General features: G+C 40.1%; 1 protein-coding gene across 3 annotated transcripts in view; it reads right to left on the reverse strand.

The window, feature by feature from the left end:
* Positions 1–25,593, reverse strand: part of FNIP2 (folliculin interacting protein 2) — a 132,313-nt gene that overhangs the window by 99,465 nt on the left and 7,255 nt on the right. The window contains exon 1 of one of the 3 annotated variants that reach the window (XM_047856475.1): positions 19,194–19,273. The exons of the other annotated variants lie outside the window; for them this stretch is intronic. The gene's annotated coding sequence lies outside the window, so the exon portion shown is untranslated. Of the gene's footprint in view, positions 1–19,193; positions 19,274–25,593 lie in introns of those variants that run through there. 3 annotated transcript variants of the gene reach the window in all.

Here is a 25,593-nt window from a genome sequence, read left to right on the forward strand (position 1 = left end):
TTTACTACCTATTTGTAATGCTACCCATGGTAAAGTTCTCTATTTCCTTCACAAGGTTCAGCCATGTTTCCACATTTAAAAAAGTATCTGCAGTCACTGTCTGGACTCCCACACTCCACCTGCAGTTCCATACATTGACTGGAACTGCTGCTGACACCACAGATACTGTCATAATTCACATGAACTTGATCAGATGTTAGAGGGAGGATGAGGGAAGTGTGGAAGTACTCTGAGGTCATGTGATATGTGTAAGGAAGGAAGACTACTGGTTCAACTTTTTTTTTTTTTTAAGTAAACTCAATCCCTCAGTGTGGGGCTCGGACTCATGGCCCCAAGATCAAGAGTCATATGGTCTACCGATGGAGCCAGCCAGGCACCCCTGGTTCCACTTTTTAACCTATATGTGCATTGCTTCCATTCTCACAGCCAGTACTAAGTGGTCCTAGAGAATAGTGCTAAGTTTATAAGTCAAGAAATGGCATTAAGTATCACTCAGATCATACAAGGCAAATATCTGGTACTGCTACTGAAAACACTAGTCCAAATCTCTTTTGCCATTAGCCAAAATCACTAATCAACCAGAACACTGTTTCCTGTTGTCCCCAGACTCCTCTGCAAATCCTTCCAATGCAATGTTCTGGAAACCCACTGCAACTCTAAAGATTTGGCATCTGAGGAAAAATCCATTCCCATGCCTGATTTAGAGTTGGGACAATTAAAGTCAGGAATGTTTCAAGCATTTCTGCATTCCCTTGACTTCACACTCTTCAGGTGATAAAAGCAGCGATCACTGTATGTAATGAAAAATTAACTCCAAAGCCACAATTGAGAGAGATGGGTTTAAAGAGAGGAAAAATGAAGGCCTAACATAGGCCCCAAAAAGTCAAGTCTAATTATTATCTGTAAATCTTTCTATAAAAAATCTTTCTTTGCCTATTCACATTACCTTAATGAGAAAAAAGGAACAACAAACAAAGGGGAAGGTGTGGGGTTCCTGATCCAGAGCCACTACAACTAACCATCCTTTTCTTGGGGTAATTCCCTCTCTTCCATGAAACCTTTTCCATATCCACGAACAACGGATCACAAGCCTTTTTACCAGTAGTTTTCAAAGCACAATCCCCAGAAGGAAGCACAAAAAGGTTATGAGATCTTGGCAAACTACTGGGTTTCTTATCTGGGTGCTGGTGCTGTGAATTCATAGCAAGAATATACATATACAAGAATATGTACACTTTTCTGTCTGTATCTTATAGTTCAATTTGAAGTTTATTATTTTTTTTTTTTTAAAGAAAAAGCACTCACGCTAGGCCAGCACAAATGGATAAGGTAAGGGGATGAGGAACCTTTCTTGAAGCAGTGTGCTTTTAGAGAATGGGCTTTAGAAACAGATCCAGGATCAACACCTAGTTGGTCAATATTTGGCTGTTTCACATATGTGTGATCATGAACAGCTCACAATACCTAAGCAGTGGCCCATCCTCACAAGACTAGTTCAGTGTGCAATCAGAAAAGAACACACCTGCCATAATGCCATGTAAACTTAACTGACAAGCTCAGCACTCAGGAAATTTGGCAAAATGTACAAACTGCGTCACACAAGGTACATAATAACCAGTAGGTTTATTACGTGCTTATTAACAATGCCAGGCATTGTTCTAACAGTGTTTCAATTTGATCACAGGAAGTCGGTGGCTCTACTATCTTCTTTTAACAGGAGAGAATGGAGCACAGAAAGGTTAAGGAACTGGTCCAAAGTATGTAGCCTGCCAGAGGCAGAGCCAGAGCCAGGATGTTAAGTCCAGGCATCCCTGCTAACGAGTGAGCCACACCACTCATCCTCACAGTATTCTGCTGGGAGGTGCACATCTACACCCGACCCTCTGAGGACTGATTTAGGAAGAGGGTATGGAGGAGGCAGTTGGGTATCACTGACTGATAAATTAAGTCAAATTCTTTCTCCTACATCTTGAACCTCATGCCACTTATGATGTTTAGATTCTCACGAATTCAGTCCTCTGTGAGGACAAGGCCCCAGTCATGTGCACTGTGGGTGACTAAGTCTCTTGTCAGACACCTTGCCATGAACCCTGCCCTGCTCTCTGGTAAACAATCCCTGTACAGGAGCCAAGCACACCAGCCATCCCACAGGATGCCTGCTCTGCCCTCCTCTCTTGACCCTGCCCAGTTCAGCCCTTCGGCTGAGGGGCAGACTCCAAAGCAGAGGGATTTTTTAAGCCTGACAAAGTTAGCTCAAGTGTACAATAAAATCAATCCATATTACTTCTTTGACTTAAAATGAGGAGCTACCTGGGAGACAATTTAGCATTCAGCTTTAGATAAAAGTTACATGAAAATTCAGGATGATCTTGCAGTACCTAATTATAATGCAGATTATTTCCCACTCCCATATACCCATATTTTGAAGAACAAAGCATCTGTCACCCAGCAGAGAAAAGGGTCTCAGCAAATGAAAGAATGAGTAAGTGGCATGTCTTCAAGAAATCTGTGAAGCACATAAAAATTCTCACATTACAAAGTTAAATAAAAAGAGATACAAAATTGTATATGTACTTCTGATAACAAGAGTGCTTTTAAACCCAAACCTAAAAAAAAAAAGAACTAGAAAGAAATATCAGAATGTCTTTGAATAGCAAGACTGTTTCTCCTTTTATTTTTCTCTACTTTCCATTTGTAGGGTATGTATTATTTACAAACACTGGGTGAAGCTACTTTACTTTTTAAATTCTTCCTGCCAAACCAGTAATGATCATTTGATTTCTTTATAACAATTCTGCAGGCTTCATTGTAAGGAAATTGTCAGAGTCAAAACATTTTTAGACAGCTGAAAGGAAAAGCAAAGCATTCACCCTGTAAGAGTGCAATTGTACTCAACACAATTTGTCCTTCAACGTAATTGCTATCATTAAGATTCATATAAGCTAGCAAAAAAAAAAAAAAGTATATAGCATATACTCTTTTTCAATATCTAACTAAAAACAAAACTCCCAATTTCCCTTTATTTGGAGACTTAGTTTAGTACTTAGCAGCAATACAATATACATAACAATGACAGGATTTTTAAGCTACACATATTATACTTTTTTTTTTGGAAAAAGTGCTATTCAAAAGGCTATCTAACCAAGTACCAGCATGCTGACAACATAAATAAGGAAAAGAAAGATGAGACTCCTGGAGATTCCCAACCTAATAAATGAAACAGTGGTTCTGAGGATGAGAGTTACACTAAAACTGTGGCTGTACTGATTTCATTTCTAAACTTTCACATGGGGGAAAAAAAAAAAAGGCACCAGGACTGCTAATTCAAGGTTGTAAGGCTCTGCTGTGTAACTCTCCACCCACCAGAAGGGGCATTACTTGCCTTTTTGTCTCAGTAAAATGACTCACCCTTTTTGGAATCAGCTAGTTAACCAGCAATTTAGATAAAAACCTTAATCACTTTTTTTTTTTTAAGGGTCAATATCAGACTTCAATCTAGAATCTCTTTTCCTTATGCATGATTTTTACAACTCATGCCATGTTTCACTGAAATTAATAACCACACAATTACTTTTAAGACTTCCTAAAGTTAGAAACCTTAGCAAGAAAATATTACACAACTTTTAAAGTTTAACTCTGATGTCAAGCTGGGCTGTCACTAGCATTTGGACCTTAGCATAAGTATCAGCAGTCCAGAGCTGCTCAAGAAGTTGGAAAGTGAGCCACTGGGCTGGGGTCATCATCTCTGAAATCATTCACAGGTCTCTGATTCTCAGCAAAGCATGTGATCAGGGCACCCAGTTACAAAGTAAAGAAGAGGAGGAATCTGACCACAACTGAGGGCAGGTGGGGCTGGGGACTTGGAGTTCCATGGACACTCAGATGACCCGACCAGTGGCCAGGACTGCAGGGGGTGTGGTGGCAGCAATGGGTGCCTGTAGTGCCGTGTGTCTGAGCTAATAAAATGGCTGAAGAGGCAGGCTAGCGTGGGGCTGCCTGCAGCCCCTCTCCAGGATGCTGCCTGATGTCTCCTCTCTTCCCCCTGGGGCACTGAGATATAGATAAAATCTTGAAATTTGGTGTGTCTTTTGGGGGGCACCACTGCCTGCCCCTAGGATCCTTTTTTATTTTCTGCACATCACTCATGAGACTGCTGTCCTCCCTGCTAGGGGCATATGCCCCAGCCCCTGCACCACCCCTGCTGCTGCCTGGGCAGGGGGAAGGGGTGGGGCGCATGGTACCTGTAATTATTAAACATGAATTCAATTTGAAAAAAAAAAAAAAAGTTACCTTGAAGAGTTGTTGCAGAAATTCCTATTCAACACATTTGCTTGCTTGCTCTACTCATTTGACCAAAAATGGCTTTGCATTTTTGCCAGTTTTCAGTGCTCCCAATCTCCCCATCAAAACTGTCACTATTCTTACCAAATTGTATAATTCATGAGAAGCATGCTTGGAAAAAATACCAAGTGGAGAATTCTCCACTATCTCCATCTCCCTTCCATTTGGATGTACAGCTATAACATAAGGAAACTTTTCTGTTGATGCTTTGGAACAGACTTAGCTTGGATTACTCCAAGTCCAAGCCCTAAAACGATGTTAGTACTGAAATACAGCAGTTCACACACCCAAGCCACAACTACAGGTTTAGTTACCCTGGCTGAGCATTAAACCCGCCTGCAATAAGCCCTCTCATTGTTCTGTACCTTCTTTTTAATTTTTTTTTTTTTAATTTTTAAGTAATCTCTGCATCCAACATGGGGTTTGAAATCACAACCCAGAGATCAAGAGCCAGCCAAGTGCCTCCTGCTCCACTGACTGAGCCAGGCAGGTGCCCCTGTTCTGCACCTTTTTATATACCTTGTTCCATTCAGGTAAACTAACCTGTGTCCCACACGAAACTGGTCTCTCAGTCTTTCTGGAGAAGGTTTCATTGCAAAAAGACCTTTATCTCCCTCTCTCTTACATTTATAACATTAAAAAAAAACATTTTTAAGCATTTATAATTTTACATTTATAACATGGAGATACAACTATTTATCCCACAGAAGAATAAATCATGCAATCAAATTACTGTAAGTGGCATTACACAAACAATAACTATTATTATAACTATTATAGCCCTGGAGATAATTTTGTAACTACAAGTTATTCATTAATCTGTGCTGTAAATAAAACACCAAATGGGATTAAACAAAATAAAAAGCATATGACACTCCTCTACAATTTATCAAGATATCTTGGGGCACTTGGGTGGCTCAGTTGTTTAAGCATCCAACTCTTGATTCTGGCGCAGGTCATGATTTCACAGATCTCACAGTTCATGGGTTCGAGCCCCGCATCGGCCTCTGTGCTGACAGTGCAGAGCCTGCTTGGGATCCCCTCTCTCTCTCTCTCTCTCTCTCTCTCTCTCTCTCTCTCTCTCTCTCAATAAGTAAATAAACTTTAAAAAAAGGTATCTCATTGGCACTGCAGAATAATTTATGAACTTGCCTTTAATATATGCTATCTAAAGACTTAGGACTCCATTTATTTATCCTTTCGAATATTTGATGTGCCAGGCCCTGTTCGGGATGCTGATGATACACAGAAAAATGGAATTCGTGTGCTAACGGTCTCAAGGCAGATGTGGTGGTGGTACAACAGGGCTATCAGGGTTGTGGGGTTAGGAGGAGGAGAGGATCTTAGTAGAAGTATCAGAGGACAAGGCCCTCTCTTCACTCACCACTGGTGACATGAAAGCTGGAGAAGGAGAAGTTTTATCTGGAGCATGTAGTACTTCTAATTCCCTCTTGACCCTTGCCTGTGGAGACATGGCAGTCTACGTCACGACTTCCACTGCCACCACTCTAGTAGCCACAGATACTAAAAAAAAAAGTTGCTTGGGAGTGGATAGAAATCAACTTATGAGAAGAGAAAGCTGGGAAATGAGAGGCTGGGAAAAAGATTGGGCTCTGAATCAGCAGACTCTCATTTCTCTGAGTCAGTTCCTCATGACAAGGCTGAGTACTAGGAACTCAGGAGATGCCAGCAACCAGATGAGCAGTCACCGTCAGCAGTGTCTCTGCTGAGAGGGTGTCATACTAGGGAAAGGAACCCGGGACTAGAAGGAAAGAGCTATATCTAGTTCTGGCACAGTCACTCACTAGCCACGTGACTCAGACGAAAGAAACTCAGCTCTCTAAGCCTCAGTTTCCCCAGCTGGAAATAAATGGGTGATGGTGATTCTTATTCTACCTGTCTTAGAAGGATGTTAAAAAATATTACACGTGAGCATGTGAAAATCCCTCAAAACTGTATAGCTTTAGACAAACGTGATGTGTTTTACATGCACGTGTTTAAAAGTACTCACTGTCCTATCTGAGTTGCTACACTCACAGATGACTGCATTGTATATATACAACACGAAGCCAAGACAAATAACTTTGGCCACAATGACATGTGGCAAATAATAATTTTATCCAAGAAAGTCAGTCACCTCTCCCCCCCACCCCAAAACACGGCCAATTCTCTGGAAGCTCCAGGCAATTAAGCCGTCTAAAATAGACTCATTGCAAAGTCCCTTAGGAATAATAAACTCTAGAACAAATTAGTGCAACAGCTAGAAAATTATATCTATGAAATAATTAGCTTTCAAATTAACATAAAGCATTCTCTCTTCCACTGATAAATTCCTTTTCCACCTCCTGTGTACTTTCAACCATACCAGCTCCCCTCCGAAGACACCCGTCCTCTAATTCTCCAAGTCAGATCCTCTAAGTTTTTCCAGGACCCAAACCAAGGGCCATCTATCCCATAAAAACTCCCCACCCCACAATGACTCTTTTCTGAAGAGGTTTCAACATCTATAAAGGGAAGACAGAATGGGCTCTATACGCAATGCCTCCGGAGGATTCTCTATTTGTTTCTTAAAGTGCAGAATCTCCCAACAACCATGGTTAAACTCTTCCCACTGGCCACACCTTAGACAACAGTCTCTGTGCCTTAACACACTGCCATGGTCACGGTGTAGGGAAGAACAGCTGCAGGCCATGAACAATTCCCACACACAAAAAAACACACGTGGAAGTGGTGTTTGTCCAAAGTAACCTTGAATCTGCATTTTTGTAATAAATAATTCTCAGATTTCAATGCTTTGCCACTATTGTAAGGTATAAATCTCTCCTCATACCTCACCACATACACAATGTTAGAATGTCTGTTATGAACTCCTAAACCAAATGACAAACTACTTGAGGACATGCACACATCTTTACTTTCTGTTGTGTTTACATGTGTAGCTTAGCTAACACTGAGCAGAGAGAAGGCACTTAATAAATGGTGCTTAAGTTAGAACTAACCTCTTTTCTGTCACATTTACTGAGGCTGCCTCACAAATAGCTGTTCACCTAAATTATGGAAATAGTCACACTCTCAGGGAAAACAAAACTCTATTATACCACAGCACAAGGTGACATAGATTCAAATGCTCCTTTGAAAAATAATTACACATTTAAAAATCTGACCGTATTTGATTAGTCCAAAACACAATCTAATGATAGCCCTGATTCCTAAAGGGATTCAGTCATGCACCATCCAGCAGAACTGTCGTGAATGTCATGAATGTTTATTTATTATTGGAATGTTTCCAAAGGAAAAGAAAAAACTTCTTAGGGAGAAGTTTTCTTAGCACAGAGGATTTTTAGTATTCATGACAGGATTTTTTACAAGAGCTATATTCAGGTACATCAGCAACTTCAATGGTCCCAAGAATTTGGTCTTTAGTAGTAGCACCGTCTAGGGATGCCTGGGTGGCTCAGTCGGTTAAGCGTCCGACTTCAGCTCAGGTCATGATCTAGCAGTTCGTGAGTCTGAGCCCAACATCGGGCCCTGTGCTGACAGTGAGGAGCCTGCCTGGGATTCTCTCTCTACCTCTCTCTCTGCCCCTCCCAAATTTGTGTTTTCTCTCTCAAAATGAATAAAATTAAAAACTTAAAAAAAAAAAAAAGTAGTGCCACTTAATAATCATTTTCAAATTATTCCCTGGAAATTCAAAGGGAGCACTAAAACACTGTCTACCAGAAATATATTGCAAGTCCCCTATATAATTTAAAAATTTCTAGTACCCATATTTTTTAAGGATTTTATTTTTAAGTAATCTCTATACCAGTGTGAGGCTGAAACTCACAACCCAGAGATCAAGAGTTCCATGCTCTACTGACTGGGCCAGCCAGGCACCCCTCTAGTACTCACATTTTAAAACCGCAAAAGGAAACAGGTGAAGTGAGTTTTAACAATTTATTTTATTTAGCCAACATATACAAAATCTTATTTCAACATGTAATCAATATAAAAATTAATGAATTGTTTTCCATGCATTTCTTCACACTAAATCCTTAAAATCCAGTGTAAATTTTATACTTCAAGAACATCTCAATTCAGACTGGCCACATTTCAAGTGTCCACGAGCCACATGTGGCTACCCAGATGAGCAGCACAGCTCTAGAAAACTCTGGAGAAGAATTACAGTGGTGGTGTATGCATACGATTTGCCTCTCCTTTGTTTCCAAACCCCATCACAGTGACCCATGAGAAAAAATACAAAACCTAACCTGGTGGCCGGTGGGAAAATTTGGGAAGCAAGTGTCCAAGTCAGAGTGTCCATGGTTGTCAGTGAAACCTTAGAGACAGTCAAGAGGAAGCTGGCTCATTCCAGACCCCCACGCAAACAGAACTGAGAAGAATCATTACCTCTATTTACCAAACCGTAAGTATGCACGTTTGCCGATCTCAAATGCTATAATAATGAAAATCACATGACGAGGGAAATGAAAATTGAAGAACTTGGGACACCAAGAGATAACAGAGAAAACTGAGGAAGTATAACATCAACCTAGCTCCTCTATAGAATAAAAAGGATCTCATGACAATTAGTCAACACTTTCGACCAACCCTTCACTATTCACCTCATTTCTCCCCTCTTCTCCCTAAATCTAATCAACAAACAAATCTTGTTGATCCTTCCTCATGTCCTTCCCATGGTACAAAGGGGGTGTAAACCAAAAAGGTGTATTGTACTCTGTGCAGTAAAGAACCCTGCCACTCATTTAATACTCTGCACAGGCCTCTTTATATCTGCTTTTACACCAGGACTTTTAAGATTCCTGGAACGTGTCTCAGGGTTCTTGGAATCTCTGAAAACATGCACACAGTTACACCTCATGGGCACTGAAATTGCCTGTTAACTCTCTGGGCCCTCTGATCACAACATCATCCCTTGGGAACTCAACATTGTTCCCATCAAGGGTCAATCCAACAACAAATGTGCTTGCTGTTCTCTGGCTTTAAAAATACCCTTGATTTCTACCCCCACTCATTTTCCAATATGACTGTGACTACAACCTCCTAGTCTTCTAGCTATCTTATTCCCTCCAAGCCTGACCTCTGACTACATAATCATCCTGTTTCTTCCTGCATCACACCCATTTTGGCTTTACTTACTTATCTTTCAAGCCCTACAATTCAGCTTTGATTTGATTCCCCACCTCATCATTCCCTCAAGGTGGAACAGCCCCCAAAACTCAGAATAAATTGCCCATTTACCTTTTCTACTCTAACGTTGCACAGCTTCCATTGTACAATCAATTCTCATCATTCGCACTACTTATGTTCTATAAAGTCTCTGCAACAAGTGAATTAGAGAGTAATAAACCATTGCTTTCAGGGGAAATACAGGGTTAAGTTCCTGGAGGTCTGTGGCCACAGTGTTTTCATCAATTGATTAATATTTAATCTTGGGGTGTCTGGGTGGCTCAGTCAGTTGAGCATGTGACTCTTGATTTTGGCTCAGGGCATGATCCCAGGGTCATGGGATCAAGCCCACCGTCGGGCTGTGTACTTAGTGTGGAGCCTGCTTAAGATTCTCTCTCTCTCTCTCTCTCTCTCTCTCTCTCTGCCCCTCTGCCCACTCAGGCACACACACTCACTCTCTAAAATAATTTTAAAAAGATACTTATGTAAATATATATACATATATGTATATAATATACATGTATTATTGCTTCATTAACATTGAAATCACAGCCAACAGCACTACAACTCATGCCTGAATGAAGCTTACGTAACATATATATGGTCTCTATATGCACAATACATCACTGCCTTCCTGCCTTAGGAACACTAGACAGCACTTCAGCCCAATACTTTGGGGTCATTTTAAATGGCAAAATCACCAACAAAAAGCACAAAGATACAAAACAAAAACAAAATCCAACCAAACAAAAAACTCAACCTCAACACTAAATAGACTGAAAAAAGAAAAAACAAAAACAAAAACAAAAAACTGGTTTACAGTATGAGAGCTGATATAAGAAGGTTGTCCTGGGGCGCCTGGGTGGCTCAGTCAGTTAAGCATCCGACTTCGGCTCAGGTCACGATCTCACAGTTTTTGAGTTCGAACCCCGCATCAGGCTCTGTGCTGACAGCTCAGACCCTGGAGCCTGCTTCGGATTCTGTGTCTCCCTCTCTCTCTGTTCCTCCCCCACTCACGCTCAGTCTCGGTCTCTCAATAATAAATAAACATTAAAAAAAAAAAAAAAAAAAGGCTGTCCTGCCAGACCTGGGCTCAGAATATGCACATCAGGTGACTCCAATAATTGCTCCTCTGTGGATGTCCCTGAATGACCATAAAAACATCACAAATATTGACTTTGGGGTTATAAACAAATTTTAATGAATAGGCGAACTTACAAAGCTAGAATCCATGAATAATGAAGATGGACTGTAGTTAGTACCTGATAGGGTTTTTGTGGTGATTTCCTCTGCTACACTGAAACCTCCCTGAGAGCAGATCATGTCTCAATCTTCCATTTGTTCCCAGAAATTAGCACAGTGCTTGGCATACAGAAGCCACTTACCCACACGCACCTTTGCCTCCTATGAGAAAAAGCTTTGCTTTTTCTAGTCTAGGGGAAAGACTAGATAGACCCTGGTCTCTGAGTCTCATTGTCTCTCACCTGCTCAGGGACACTGCCTCCACCACCTCTTACCTATCCCAGCCCTTAATAATGCCCTCAAAATTATCAATTTATATAACCTTCACCCTTTATTCTATACAAGGCAGAGAAGGTGTGGGAAATGAAACACACATGGTCATTACTGACGGCATACATTGACAGTTGGGCAGGCATTACCCTCTAAGCCTGTGGAAAGCAATGACATTCCAAAAGAGAATTTCCTGCATTTAGACACTGGCCAGCTGTGACTAGTAACATTCCTACTATCACAAACATACCAACATGAAAACTTCTTAAAGGTTCTCAATGCAGAAACAAAAACAAAAATGAAACAAAAAATATCTAAAGCCTGGAGTATTTGTGAACACAAAAAGAAAGAATGAAGTTACAGAGCCATGTAGAAACAATACTGGAAAGACAACAAGAATAAAAAAATTATGAGCTCAAATATGAGAACAACATATATATTTAGCATTGAACTATATGGGAAGATAAAAACCTAAGAAAGTGCTAACTGGGGGGAAAAACTGAAAAATCAAGGCATCTACCAAGCTTAGAGACTTTAGTCACTTAACAAGCATTAAGCACTTTTGTAAGGCCTCCTTGCCTCTACCTTGGTACCCTGTTAGGTCCTATTACACGTTACAATGGAACAGGATGAAATAAACCCTCAGGAACTGAACTGCTCAGGGCAGGGATGTGTCTTACTCATTTCTGTATTCTACCAACTCATTATATCTGAAATATCAAAGATGTTCAATAGAAGTTTTTGAAGATTTATTGTATAGGGTCTACAAATCCATTCAATAACTTTAGAGTTCAGAGTACAAATCAGAAACATTATTATAAAGTGTGGTCAGAATACCTGGCTTTCCTACAAAAATCAAGTTAACCTATAATACAGCCATTATTCTAATAAATAAGTGAACTGTTCTTCATAACAATAATATCTTTAACATCTTAACCAAGGGAAAATGCCTTCCAAGTGGTAAGAGGCTGCTATTTTACACAGACACACCTAGATACACACACACACACACACACACACACACACACACCCCAATCCTGCTTTTAGGGGCTATGCGGGGAAGGAAGGATGGCAGGAGAGTGCTCAAAAACCAAGAGGATAAGGAGTAGTTGTTGTTGCAGGAAAGTATAGCTTTAAGAATAATACGAAGTGGTGTAGACACCATGAATGCATCACAGTCCCCTCTTGGTCTGAGAAACAGACTAGTTCAATGAGGAAGCATCAGTTCCTCATGTGGAGAAACACTGCTCTAATGTTTTCTGACTTTGCACAGAAATAAGGAACCGGGTGCCTGGGTGGCTCAGTCGGTTAAGCTTTCAAGTCTTGATTTTGACTCAGGTCATGATCCTGCAGTTTGTGAGTTTGAGCCCTGAATCAGGTTTCACACTGAAAGCACATGGAACCTGCTTGGGATTCTCTCTCTCTCTCTCTCTCTCTCTCTCTCTCTCTCTCTCTCTCTCCCCCCCCCTCCCTCCCTCCCCTGTGCTCACTTGTGCTCGCTCTCTCTCAAAATAAATAAACATTAAAAAAGAAAGAAAGAAAGAAAGAACGAACCAATGACAAGGGGTGACTGGAGATGGGGAAAGGTCTAGTAAGCCTGGGCAGAGGTTACAGTGCTCTCATCTCTTATTGGTAGAAGCACAGATAAATATACCTAATTAACTTCCCGGTTGGAGCCATAGTAGAAATGCTCTGAAATTTTTCATAAATTTCCCTGGATACCAATCAAGTCAAAGGTCACATTCAGTAGAAGACAGTATAACAAGTGGTTCTTTACTTACTTAGGTAACACAACTGAGCCACTCTATGAGCCTAGCACAGTACTTTGCTCTCACTACTTCATCTAATTGAGACTCTATTTCTGTTTTTATATAGAAAAAGTGAGATAGAAAGTAATTTGTCCAAAATTGCACAGCTAGTAAGCAGAAGAAGTGGAGTTCAAACCTGACACATATATATACTACCATGCATCCTTCTTTGCTTTCTTTGGAAAGAATAAAAGGCTATATAATAAACTGTAAATACTATACATATATATATATATACATTGGCTGCATATAGAAAGTGATTAGAACAGTGCCTGTACATAGTCTGTGCTCACTAAATTGTATTATTATCCTTATTCTATCATGGCAGATAAGACATAGGAAGGCAAGAACAAACAAGAAATGGAACTTGTTTTTCAAATTACACTGTTGTGAAAGTCCAGTTTGGAGTTAACCTTTGCTTTTTACTACTGTCCCTTGAAAATACAAAAGTTTACAGCAGTTAATTGTTAGTCTCATTCTCCAAGTACTCCAAATTTTTAATGGCATTAATCAAAAGAATCACAGCAGCATAGCAAACCCCTTCCTCCTTCTCCCTTTTCCCCTAACTCAGGCATTATTTTCACCTGGAACCCCCTACCATCAGGGGATCTGCCATGACCATGCCAGATGACTACCACCCCTAGAGTAGAAAAAAATCTGTTACTTTCAGCCAGAAACTATTTTACTCTTACATAAGCTTTTCCTTTTACATTGTTTTTATTCTTGACTATAAAGACAGAGCTAGTAAGGAGGAAAAGTTAAGTGGCTACATTATGGCCATAGGCACACCTGATTGCCAACAAAAGCTGAATGCCGGGAAATCCTGTGATTTCCAGGGAGGCTGTAACAATTATTAGATTAAATCCAGATTGTGGTCAACATCAATCGGGTGTTCCTCATGAGTCTAGCCTATTCTCTGTGGAACCCACTTTAACGTTTTTTAACGAACACAGCAACTTTTCAGGAGGCCTGTCCTTATATTCAGCCTCTTCTCTCACAGAATAAACTACACTAAAGCAATAATGTGTTACCACTCCAAAAGCTTCCATAATGAAGCCAAAGCTAAACTAGAAGATGATCGTTTCTATCACCTCCCTTGTCCTAAAATTACCCCCATCAAAAGTTCCAAATAAAAGCTTAAAAGGTCTCCACTAAAGGAAAGGAAAGCTGAGGTCAAAGACGTTAAGCTTACAACATAAGGTGACACAGCCTTGCTTATTTATGTATTCAAACATTTCCCAAGTGCCTATATTAAGTGCCAGGAGCTGTATCCCAAAGCGAATAATACAAAGATGGCATGGTTGGGGCACCTGGGTGGCTCAGTTAAGCATCCAGCTCTTGACTTCGGGTCAGGTCATGATCTCACCGTTTGTGGGTTGAGGCTCCACGTTGGGCTCTGTGCTGACAGCTCAGAGCCTGCTTGGGATTCTCTGTCTCCCTCTCTCTGCCCCTCTCTCACTTGTGTGCTCTGCATTTCTCTCTCTCTCTCTCTCTCTCTCTCTCTCTCTCTCTCTCTCTCTCTCAAAATAAATAAATAAACTTAAAAAAATAAAAACAAAGAAAAACAAAGATGGCATGGTCATCCCTCGCCCTAAATAGAGAGGGAGGGGCGTGCACAGGCAACTCCAGTGCAGCAGGTAGGGTGCAAAGTGCAATGATGAATATGAGAAAGAGCAGGAGGTACATATATCTAGGCCACTGGAGAGCCGGGCATTATCAGCACAGGCTTCCAGATATCAGCACATACTAAGTGCCAGGCATTGCTCTCACATCGCAAAAGCAAACCCATTTAAATCTCACAAACATGCCATGAGGTGGTTACTACTATTCCCAATGTACAAAAGAGCAGCACAGTACAGAGCTGTTCAGTAACTGATTCAAGATCTCACAGCTCTTAAGTGATGGTGTCAGGACTGGAAATGTGAAGTCTGGTTCCAAAGCCCACACCCACTCCTAACCACCACACTAGGTAGGAGTCAGTAGGTTAAGGTAGAATGGAGGAAGTGAGTTCCAGGCAAAGCCATCTTTATAAAGGGAAAGCTCAAAGCTTTTTGAGGAACTGAGACAAGTTCACTTTGACTGGTGTTAAGAAGTGTGAGGGGAAGAGCAAAGAGAAACGAGACAGGGCCAGCCATGTGAAGGAGCTTAAAGGTATCTTTAAGAGTTAAAGGTTACAGCTCTGAGCACCTCAATACCAAAATCTAATGAAAATAACACAAAGGTTCAGCACACAAAAGAACACAAGGGGTGCCTGGGTGGCTCAGTCAGCTGAGCATCCAACTTCGGCTCAGGTCATGATCTCCTGGTTCACAAGTTCAAGCCCCACGTTGGGCTTTGTGCCAACAGCGTGGAGCCCGCTACGGATTCTCTGTCTCCCTCTCTTTCTGCTCCTCCTTTACTTGTGCTCGCTTGCTCTCTGTCTTTTAAAAATAAACATTAAGAAAAAAAGAATACAAAAAAAAATGCAGATTTATGATCATTAAAAATAAAAAAAGATACATTTTAGTTACAAATTCATAGCAGCTTTTATTAAAGTACAAAACAAAGGAACTTACCATACTTATAGGACTAAAAATTGGCTGAGGCCCAATGCCTCAGGTCTGTGTTCCAGATCTGGCCATATCCATTCCGGCAACTATCTCTGTGACCTTGGCCAATAAGCCTGTTTTCTGTTCTATACAATACAATTGCTTTGGAAAATAAAACCAATGGAAATGTGAACTATTACAGTTAAGTCCATCTTATCAATTACCCTTTCTCTGAAATACTGGTCTTTAATACACAGCAGCACATTCAACCGATATACATCTCTCCCCACAATTTTTATAAAAGAAAATCATGGGGAATATGTCTTATTTTTATTTTAAGTTTATTTATTGAGAGAGAGAGCACATGCATGCGTGTTCCTGAGTGAGTGGGGGGAGGAACAAAGAGAGAGAGAGGAGACAGAATCCCAAGCAGGCTCCACACTGCCAGTGCAGAGCCCAATGTGGGGCTTGAACTCACAAACCGTGAGATCATGACCTGAGCTGAAATCAAGAGTAGGACACTTAACCGACTGAGCCACCCAGGCGCCCCAAAAAATTGGTTTGCATCGCATGTAATTCCTAACTTCAGCCTCCTAATCCTACAGCATGGCTTGTTTCTGCTTTGAAACTATCACCACTACATTGCATGGGCTAAACAGATCTTCGTTGTCTTTGCCAAGGAAAAGAAATGATTCAATTAAAAGGACCTTTAGCTTATCCTACTCATGGGGGGCAGGGAATATTCCTAACTTTCTCAACAACATCTAAGTACAAGATCCTCCAACCCCTGATGGCCCCCTCCTAGACTACTGGGAGAGGACAGCAGCCACCTGGAGTCACAGGTGCTCCTGTCTCAGATATAAAATTCAAATCAAAGACTTGGGGATTAAGAGGAAACTCGGGGCCTTAAAAAGCGATACTCAGAAAATAATCTCTCCCCCTGGTGTTTTCTATCCCTATCCCACTAAGAAATTACCTCATCCAAGCAAATTAAAGTGGCAAATTAAAGGTATAGCATCAATGAAGAAGAAATCACAAAGAATAATACGGAGAAGGAACCTCCCGGAGATCAGATTGCAATACCTTTGATTCTGGTTAATCTGTTACTACATCTTTAGGAAACAGGGAGCAAGAAATCTCACAGAATAAAGGTTGCAGAGGGTCGACTATCAGAACCTCTCCTCTTCCCTAACTAAAGTGCAGTCTTTGGAAAATAAAAACCGCTGTCAACTCTTATTACCATTTGAGAATAGGCGTGATTTATGGATGAAATAAATACTTTCAAGCCCTGGTTGGCCCACTTATTTCAAAACTGATACCCATAAAATTCAAATGGGAGAAATGAACTTCTGATAACCCAGTGAAGTTGTAATAGTATATGATTTATGTACTAGTAAACTTAGGTTTGGGGTTTGTTTGTTTTTTTAACCATGTCCATGAGAAACCAAAATAAGCATTCCTTTATTCATCTGAATCTCATTTGCCATTAACGTTTTCATGATGTTAACTTCATTAGTAGACAGGTATTTGGCCACTTGTTTTTATGAGGATAAAACAGTGTGAAGCTAGTGGGATATTTATCTTAGACAGAGAATTGGATTAGGACCAGAAAACAAAAGTAGGCATAAACAAACATTTCTCTGGAAGGAGAAGTATAAACAGAGTGGTCTTTCCGTGATGGGTGTGAATACTGAACTGAACATTTTTGTAACTGATATGAGTTACCGAGTGGCCAGGGATAGGGCCATACTTATAAATGGCACTATACATTTTCACCAGGAAAATGCCCAACTAAAGGGAACACACAGCAGATCTTTCAGGGTCCTTTGAACAAACAGATAAGTAAATGCCAAATGAATTTTGGTTTGGGCAAAAGTCTGGTCAGTTTAGGTAAAGATGGTGTTCAAGCTATTCTTATGATAGACCAAATCTCTAAAAAAAGGATATCCTTACTAGAATATGTCATACATTTCTTGGCAGTGAACCTCAGAAATCTAAAGTGAAACTTGTATAGAAAAAAATAAAATGATCTATAGAGAAGTCTCAGGTTAAAAAAAATTACATCACCTGGCAGCTGAAAAGTAATTACAAAAAGGGGATAAACAAAATAAATGGGATAAACACACTTGCTAGTTAATTCTGAAATACAAGCACTAAGAGATATTCTTAAAGCTTCAAAGAGGAAAATTTATACAAAAATTTTAAAAGCAATTCTAGATAACAACTAATAAATTTATATTTCTCTAACTAGAGGTACTGGCTGAAAATAAACAGGTTTAAATAAGTATATTTAAATATTTACTGAGCTCCTATTAATGGACTCAGTGCTATGCTATGCACTGCAGGAACATACATACATATAATGTTCCATGCACTTAAGGTATAATCTGGTAGTGCTTGGACAATTAAAAAACAAAACAAAACAAAAAAAAAACCAGCTAGTAGAATGCGGTAAGTGCCAAAAAAAAAAAAAAACTTGAAGTTTAAGAGTTCAGAGGGCACACCTGTTTGAGTCAGTCACAAAGACAATCCCAGAGGTGGCATCTGAACGAAGTTTGAAAGAGCAAATAGAATTGTGACAAAAGTAATCTTGGGGAAGTGAATAGAAAAAGAAGTCTTAAGAACAAAATATGGGTTTCCTGGGCCCCCTGGCAAATACTGGCTTAGTATCTGCCCTAATAACTACTGCCTCAAGAACAGCACTATTTGTGGAGTATCCAACTACACCTCAAATTCAGCATGTGCATGGGGGGTGGGAGGAAGGGGAGGGTGGATGATGGGTATTGAGGAGGGCACCTGTTGGGATGAGCACTGGGTGTTGTATGGAAACCAATTTGACAATAAACTTCATATACTGAAAAAAAAAATTCAGCATGTGCAAATCAAACGTATATACTCTCTTTTTAGAAGTAATTTCTCCTTACAGCTGTCCTATTGTCATTCTCCCAGGTTACTCAGGCTCAAAACCTTGAAGTTATTTTATATATTACACCCAACACAGGGCTTGAATATACAACCCCAAGATCACGGGTCACGTGCTCTTCCGAATGAGCCAGCCAGGCGCCACCATATTACTACTTTTTAAAAATTATTTATTCTCTTCGTTTACAATTCACTCTCCCTCACTTTCATATCCCATTCAGTTTTTCCTCTAAAATATGCCTCATATACATTCCTCCCTGCATACCAGTTAGGTCCTCAAAGAAACTACATTCAGAGAAAGCAATGGAAGACATATAAGCCCTTAATTACTTGCTAAGCTTTGATGCCAAATCTCACCCTTAAATCCTAATAAGCTGGGCTGGGCCAGACTCTGGAACTGGATGGGACCAGATGGAGAATTCTAGCTATCAGGATCTTAGGCCACCCAGAGCCTAAACCAATGCAGGTCAAATGAGCTTCTCTTCTGCCCCCAAAAGGTCACACAGGAACTAATCTGATGGTGAAGAAAAACCCTCACTGGGAATTCCAGCCAGCAAGGAAAAGAAAAGAAAGAAAAAAAGAAGAGAAATATAAAAACTTCTTGCTGCACTTCTTAGGGCAGAGTTGGCCAAGGCCCCATATCCCAAATATTTCTAGGATGGGAAGAAAAGGGGAGTCTTCTAAACAAAAAGGTGATAACTGATAGGTGAATAATACTTTAGGATTTGTTATGAAGGAGAAGAGAGACCCTGTTATTTTCTCCTTGAGGATTACTGTGTCCCTCCTCCACTAAAAGTATCTCTGAGGTACTTGTGACCTAGTGCCTTACACATAAAGGTTTCTAAAATAAAAGGAAGGAGAACAGGTCTGACATCATGGCAATACTTTAATCCAAGGTAAATTACCTACTTACTATGGTCTGCTGATTGGACCACAACAATTCTGGCAATCAGGATGCCTGCGTGGCTCAGTTGGTTGAGCATCCAACTTTGGCTCAGGTTCTCAGTTCATGGGTTCGAGCCCCGTGTTGGGCTCTGTGCTGACAGCTCAGAGTCTGGAGCCTGAAGCCTGCTTAGGATCCTGTCTCCCTCTTCTCTCTGCCCCCCCCCCCCCCACTCATGCTCTGACTGTCTCTCTCAAAAGGAAACATTAAAAAAAACAATTCTGACAATCAAGTGCCAATTATGACACAATTCTGAAAAGAATCTTCCTCTTAAACAGCTACTTCACATGCCAGTAGGTCAAGGCAAGCTCAAGAGAACTCACATAGCTACTGCTGCGTTCAATATTGCGTACAATATTGACTTTAACGGTCCAAGCTGTAAAACTCAATACTCGGCATAATCCAAAGAGCAGTACAGTACGGTAATCAGGTGTAAGATCAAAGTCCAACACACCCTGGACTTGAAGGAGGGAAGACTGGAAGAAGGAAGACACAATGACGAACAAATTATGAAGTGCTGAGTTTGCGCCTCCTGGAACTAGGCTGCTTTTTAATAGCTTTATTTGGAACGAGCAGAGGTTGCACACTTCTCTTGGCACATTATCTAAACTAGTACTGCATGAAATTATTAGGGGCAGTACTCAGCACTTCAGTAAGATAAGATTACTGGACAATTAAAAGCTTTTCCTTTCTCTTGTTTCCTCATTTCCCCATTCCCAGCACCCCCCTTTCCATTTGTAAAAAATGTGACTATCATGAGTAACTGAGCTAGTCTTCAAACACACACTCCTCTCCTGGGTGTCAATCTGGAATTTTAGGACACAGCCAAAACTGGCTTTTCACCAATGACTGGAAAGTTAATCAACACAAGAAGCAGAACTATCAGGAAACTACTTAAAAGAAAAAAAGAGGGGCGCCTGGGTGGCGCAGTCAGTTAAGCGTCCGACTTCAGCCAGGTCACGATCTCGCGGTCCGTGAGTTCGAGCCCCGCGTCAGGCTCTGGGCTGATGGCTCGGAGCCTGGAGCCTGTTTCCGATTCTGTGTCTCCCTCTCTCTCTGCCCCTCCCCCGTTCATGCTCTGTCTCTCTCTGTCCCCAAAATAAATAAACGTTGAAAAAAAATTTTTTTTAAAAAAAGAAAAAAAGAGGTCCTGAGATACAAAAAGAGATATCTGGGGCTGGAGAGAGAGATGAACAAGCTGAGCACAGAGGATTTTTAGGGCAGTGAAAATATTCTGTGTGATATTATAAGGACGGATACATGCCATTATGCACCTGTCCAAACTCACAGAAGCTAAAATACCAACAGTGAACCCTAAAGTGAACTACAGACTTTGGGTAATGGGTCAGTGTAGGTTCATTCTTGGCAACAAATGTACCACACCGATGACAATAATGAAGGAGGCTATGCGTGCGTGAGAGCATGGGAAATCTCTGTACCTACCCCTCAAATTTATTTAAATCTAAAACTGCTCTAAACCACTAAAGTTTTATCAAAACAAAAAAACAAAAAGCAAAACCCAGATAACTGTATCTGATAGGTTTATCAAGCATGGGTTCTGTCACAGGCTGGGAAGAAAGTCATAAAAGGTGGGAGCATGATGTTACTGGCTTGTGTTAAGGCTTTTCCCTTTGGAGATGAGAGGTCTGGGATTGGGGGAGAGCGGGAAGACTAAGAAATACAGATAAGGTCTGCTTGCTGATATCATACACAGTAAAACTGCACTAACTTGGAGCCCAGCATCAAAAGTTAGGTTAAGGTCCCTGTGCTGAGCAACACGCTTCACCAATCCATTACTCAAAATTGTAGTGGCTCCCCGAATGCCTTCAAAGAAGGAACTCCACTTTTTGATGACGACAAGCTACCTGCTATCTCCCTACAGTCTGGAGATGCTCAAGAGATGGGATTAATACAGGGAAGTAGCTAGAGAAACTGGGGGGAGAGACATTATATTTAAGTGTCTTGAGAGTTACGAGAGCTGCCATTTATCGAATGCCTGATAGGTACCAAGCACTATGTAACATAACTGACATATATTTAGTCCTCATAACAACCTTACATGAAAAGTGATTTTACATCCATTTTACAGTTGAAAAAATTTCAAGAGAGAATGATGTGGCATACCTCCTAAGTGGGGAAGCCAGGTTTGAACACAAGAAATGCAGACCCATAACAAAATCCCTACACTTTCTATTAACCTTCAAGGTATAGATTGAAGACCCCTCATCGTCTCTTTGGGATACTTAAATTTACACTGAAAATTAATAATGCTTTCAAGGCCCTGCACAATCTGGTCCCAATGGATCTTGCCTCACTGGAGCATTCTTATTTCAAAAAAAAAAAACCAAAAAACAAAAAACCAAACAGCTCATTCATTAATCCAGGAACACTTCTAAGATAAATCATCTTCATCTCTCAGAAGCTGTTTTCCCATCAGATTTTATCTCCTCTGTAAAGCCTCCCCTAACCAGCTCAGATTAAAGAGCCCTTACTGTTTGCTTTCATCTTAATCTGACACTGGATATTTGGCCCAGGAGTCCACTGCTTCTCATATTATCACTTAGCTTTTTACACTTAATATCTATTACTTGGCACAATTAAAATGGGAAGCCCCCCCTGGGGCCCCTGGGTGGCTCAGTTGATTAAACGTTTGACTTCAGCTCAGAATCTGGATCTGAGAGAGCAGTTTGGGCGTTTACATCTTTCTAGATGACTTTAATGTCCAGCCAGATTTAAGAACCACAGGGTTTGGGGTGCCTGGGTGGCTCAGTCAGTGGAGTGTCTGCCTCTTGGTTCAGGCTCATGTCATGATCTCACAGTCCGTGAGTTCGAGCCCCACAGCTCTGTGCTGACAGTGCAGAACCTGCTAGGGATTCTCTCTCTGCTTCTTTCTCTGCCCCTCCCCTGCTCATTCTCTCTGTCTATCAAAACAAATAAACTTAAAAAAAACAGAACCGTGGGGACTAACTAAAGTACTGATACATGCATTTATTCAATGGAATAGTAGGTAACTTATCAGCAAAACGCAGAACAGTATACAGGCAACTACCATTTTGCATGAACGAAAAGAGAGTATTTTTTTTCTTATATTTGCATTGAATATTTCTGAAAGGATATAAAAGAAACTGTTACAATAATGGTAGCCTCTGGAAAGAGTGATCAGGGGTGTGAAGTGAGAGGTTTATATTTCAACGTATATCATTTTATATTGTCTCATTTTTCTTCATCAGGTGCATTTAAAATTCATAATCTTGAACAAAGTCAAATCATAATTTATAGACAATTTTCAGGAACACACGGCACTAAGAAATGTATCGAATCCCACAGCGGGGGCCAGGCAGCAATATTCACGGGGTTTCTGTGGAGACCCTCACACTGAGAAAGAACCAAGAGGCTGCCAGGGGTCCTTCTTCACCCTTTGGGCAGAGACAGTAGTTCCTGCTCTTCTACCTCCTTCTGCCCTAGCAACTAACTTATTCAGTGTACCATTCTAAAGCAAATAGTCATTGCCTGTTATGCTTGGGAAAACTGTTTACTCATAGCTCACTTCCTCACACGGCATAGGTCATCTTTATACATCAGTCTGGGTTAAGAGCTTCTTAAAGAACATGTCAGATTTCTAACCCATTTTTAAGTTAGTTTCTCAAATGGAAAGCAGAAATAATTCCACCTTTTCTTTAAAGTACTTACTTCATGGAACATGCACACAGTTCCTGTAGGGTTCAAAATACCAATATTGTTTTTATAATTAAGTGTGCTATATCATAAACATGAAAAAAACAATTGAGTGAAGTTCATCATATAATGTATTACAGTTCTACCAAACCACACAAGAATTCAAATAAATCTAAAAAGTACAGAACAGAGTTTTACATTTTATCAACACGGCTAATAATTTGAGAGGTTCATAATACATAATACTTTTCCAATAGTTTACTTTCAACAGCTACAAGATTTTATAACTGGGTCTCAGACATATTACTTAGGTGTCTTTTTAGTTTAGTTGGGTGTGTGTGTGTGTGTGTGTGTGTGTGTGTGTGTGTGTTTGCTGTTTTTTTGTTTTTTGAAGAGAAGACAGTTCCCTTTAGAATATTTATCCTATGATTTTGATACCAGAAAATTTTTCATATAATTACTGGGAAGAAAGAAATTGAGTTGTATAAAATAAGATTCCTTTAAGCAATGCCACAATGCATGCCAGAAACATAAAGAAGTTCCCTACAAAAAAAGCACTATTATTTCAAGAGATCCGATTCTGGAATACCAGAGAATCTTTAAGGATTGTCAGTTTTCAAAACTCTTAAATACATTCATTCATTCAACAGCTATTTATTAAATGCAACCATTTAGCACTACATTAAGCACTACAGACACAATGACAGGACTAGGATTTAGAAGAACTCCCATATCAGTGCTCTAACCCTACCATGTACACTTCCTTGTTTCATTCAATTACTTCAAATATATGCTTTAAAGTGGGAAATTTAGGGGAACCTGAGTGGCCCAGTCAGTTAAGCATCTGACTCTTGGTTTCGGCTCAGGTCATAATCTCATGGTTCAGGAGTTCGAGCCCCACATCAGGCTCTGTGCTGATGAGGAGTCTCTCTCTCCCTCTTGCTCTCCCTGTCTCACTCTCAAAACAAGTAAACTTTAAAAAAATCACAAATAAATAAAGTGGGAAATTTACAGGATCTTATTACTATTTCTCCATCATATTTTATAAAAGACTTGGGTAAATAAGGACAATTAAGAGGTAACTGATAACACACAATTTTTTTTCTATAACCCTAATGGTTTCAAATGTAAGAAAAAAGAAAATGTCCAATCTTCAGGATACACCAGGGAGAGAGAGTTGGCAGTATGAAGTATTTATAAGGTGTTAAAAGGCAGAACAGATTAGACTGGTGATTTTGTTGCCTCTTCCTAACACATCTTAAATCAACACCTGTTTCATCTCTCCAGGAACGTGCAGGTTAACATCTAACTTGTCTTCAACTTGTGAAGAAATAGAGTTGCCATGACAACTGAATGAAAAGTTTAGTTAGCATAATTTATCCAATGAAATGCAAAAATCCACTTGATGCCATTTAACTGATACATGTGTACTTGTAAGCAAATTCTTTTTTTCTGTTTGTCAAACTTAGATTAAATGTTAATCTATTCTCTGGAAAGTTTCAGGGACAAAACATTAAATACACACACACACACACACACACACACACACACACACACATACTTTTTTGTTAGAGTAGGCCACCAATAAATAAAATTCAACGATAACTGACCATTAAATCTTAGCAGTACTGCACTTAGAATTACATTCAGTATTACAGGGTCTCAAGTACCCTAAATCAAGGAAAAGCAGACACTTGTAAGTTTATTTCTTGCTATGTTGTCAAGTAAATTCACGTACCTGTTCAATTTCTACTTATGTCTCTTATACAACGTAACCCGGGGTGTATTCAAATACGTGGACTATCAATTTTCTTAGAAAAAAATATTTCCATCATAAACACACAGAGTTTAAGCTGTTCACATGTGCTACATAATCATTAACTTCCAACGTGCAACTAACCTTGCTGGAAACTAGACTGAAGTCCCCACCAGATATGTAGGTTCTCAATCTGTCCCCCTCAGCTTTCTAGAGATAAATTTCTACTGCACCCACGCATACTTTCACTTAGGGACCTTGCATGAATTGGTTGTCATTTTCAATTAGACATCAGTGAATAATCAAACACCAGTGATCACTTATTTAAAGATGTATTCTAGGGGCGCCTGGGTGGCTCAGTCGGTTGAGTGTCTGACTTCGGCTCAGGTCATGATTTCACGGCTCGTGAGTTCGAGCCCCATGTCAGGCTGTGTTGACAGCTCAGAGCCTGGAGTCTGCTTTGGATTCTGTGTCCCTCTCTCTCTCTCTGCCCCTCCCTCACTCATGCTCTGTCTCTCTGTCTCTCTCTCTCAAGAATAAGTAAAACATTAAAAAAAAAACATTAAAAAAAATAAAGATGTATTCTAGCAAGTACAGAAAAGTCCTCATTTATGACTTAAAAAAGTCAGGTGTGGTGATAAGGTCAGCTTTATTAAGCAGTATACATATCTCTTTACAACACTATGCTGGGCACAAATTCTAGAGTACAAGCAAGAATACGGGGACAAATAACTAGAAAACTATTCTAAATATATATAAATGAAAGGCATACAGTTAAGGAGAAAGCAAAATGGTAATCAGGGATCCAGATTATCCATGCTAATATCAAAATCTTAGGTAACAGAAAGAACACTCTGCTATACAACACTTACCCACAACGTTACAGTATTAATGAATGCATTTATTGCATTTAATATATTGCATTATTTTGGCACAAAC

The sequence above is a fragment of the Prionailurus viverrinus genome, chromosome B1 (genome assembly GCF_022837055.1).
Source record: "Prionailurus viverrinus isolate Anna chromosome B1, UM_Priviv_1.0, whole genome shotgun sequence".
Taxonomy (NCBI): Eukaryota; Metazoa; Chordata; class Mammalia; order Carnivora; family Felidae; genus Prionailurus; species Prionailurus viverrinus.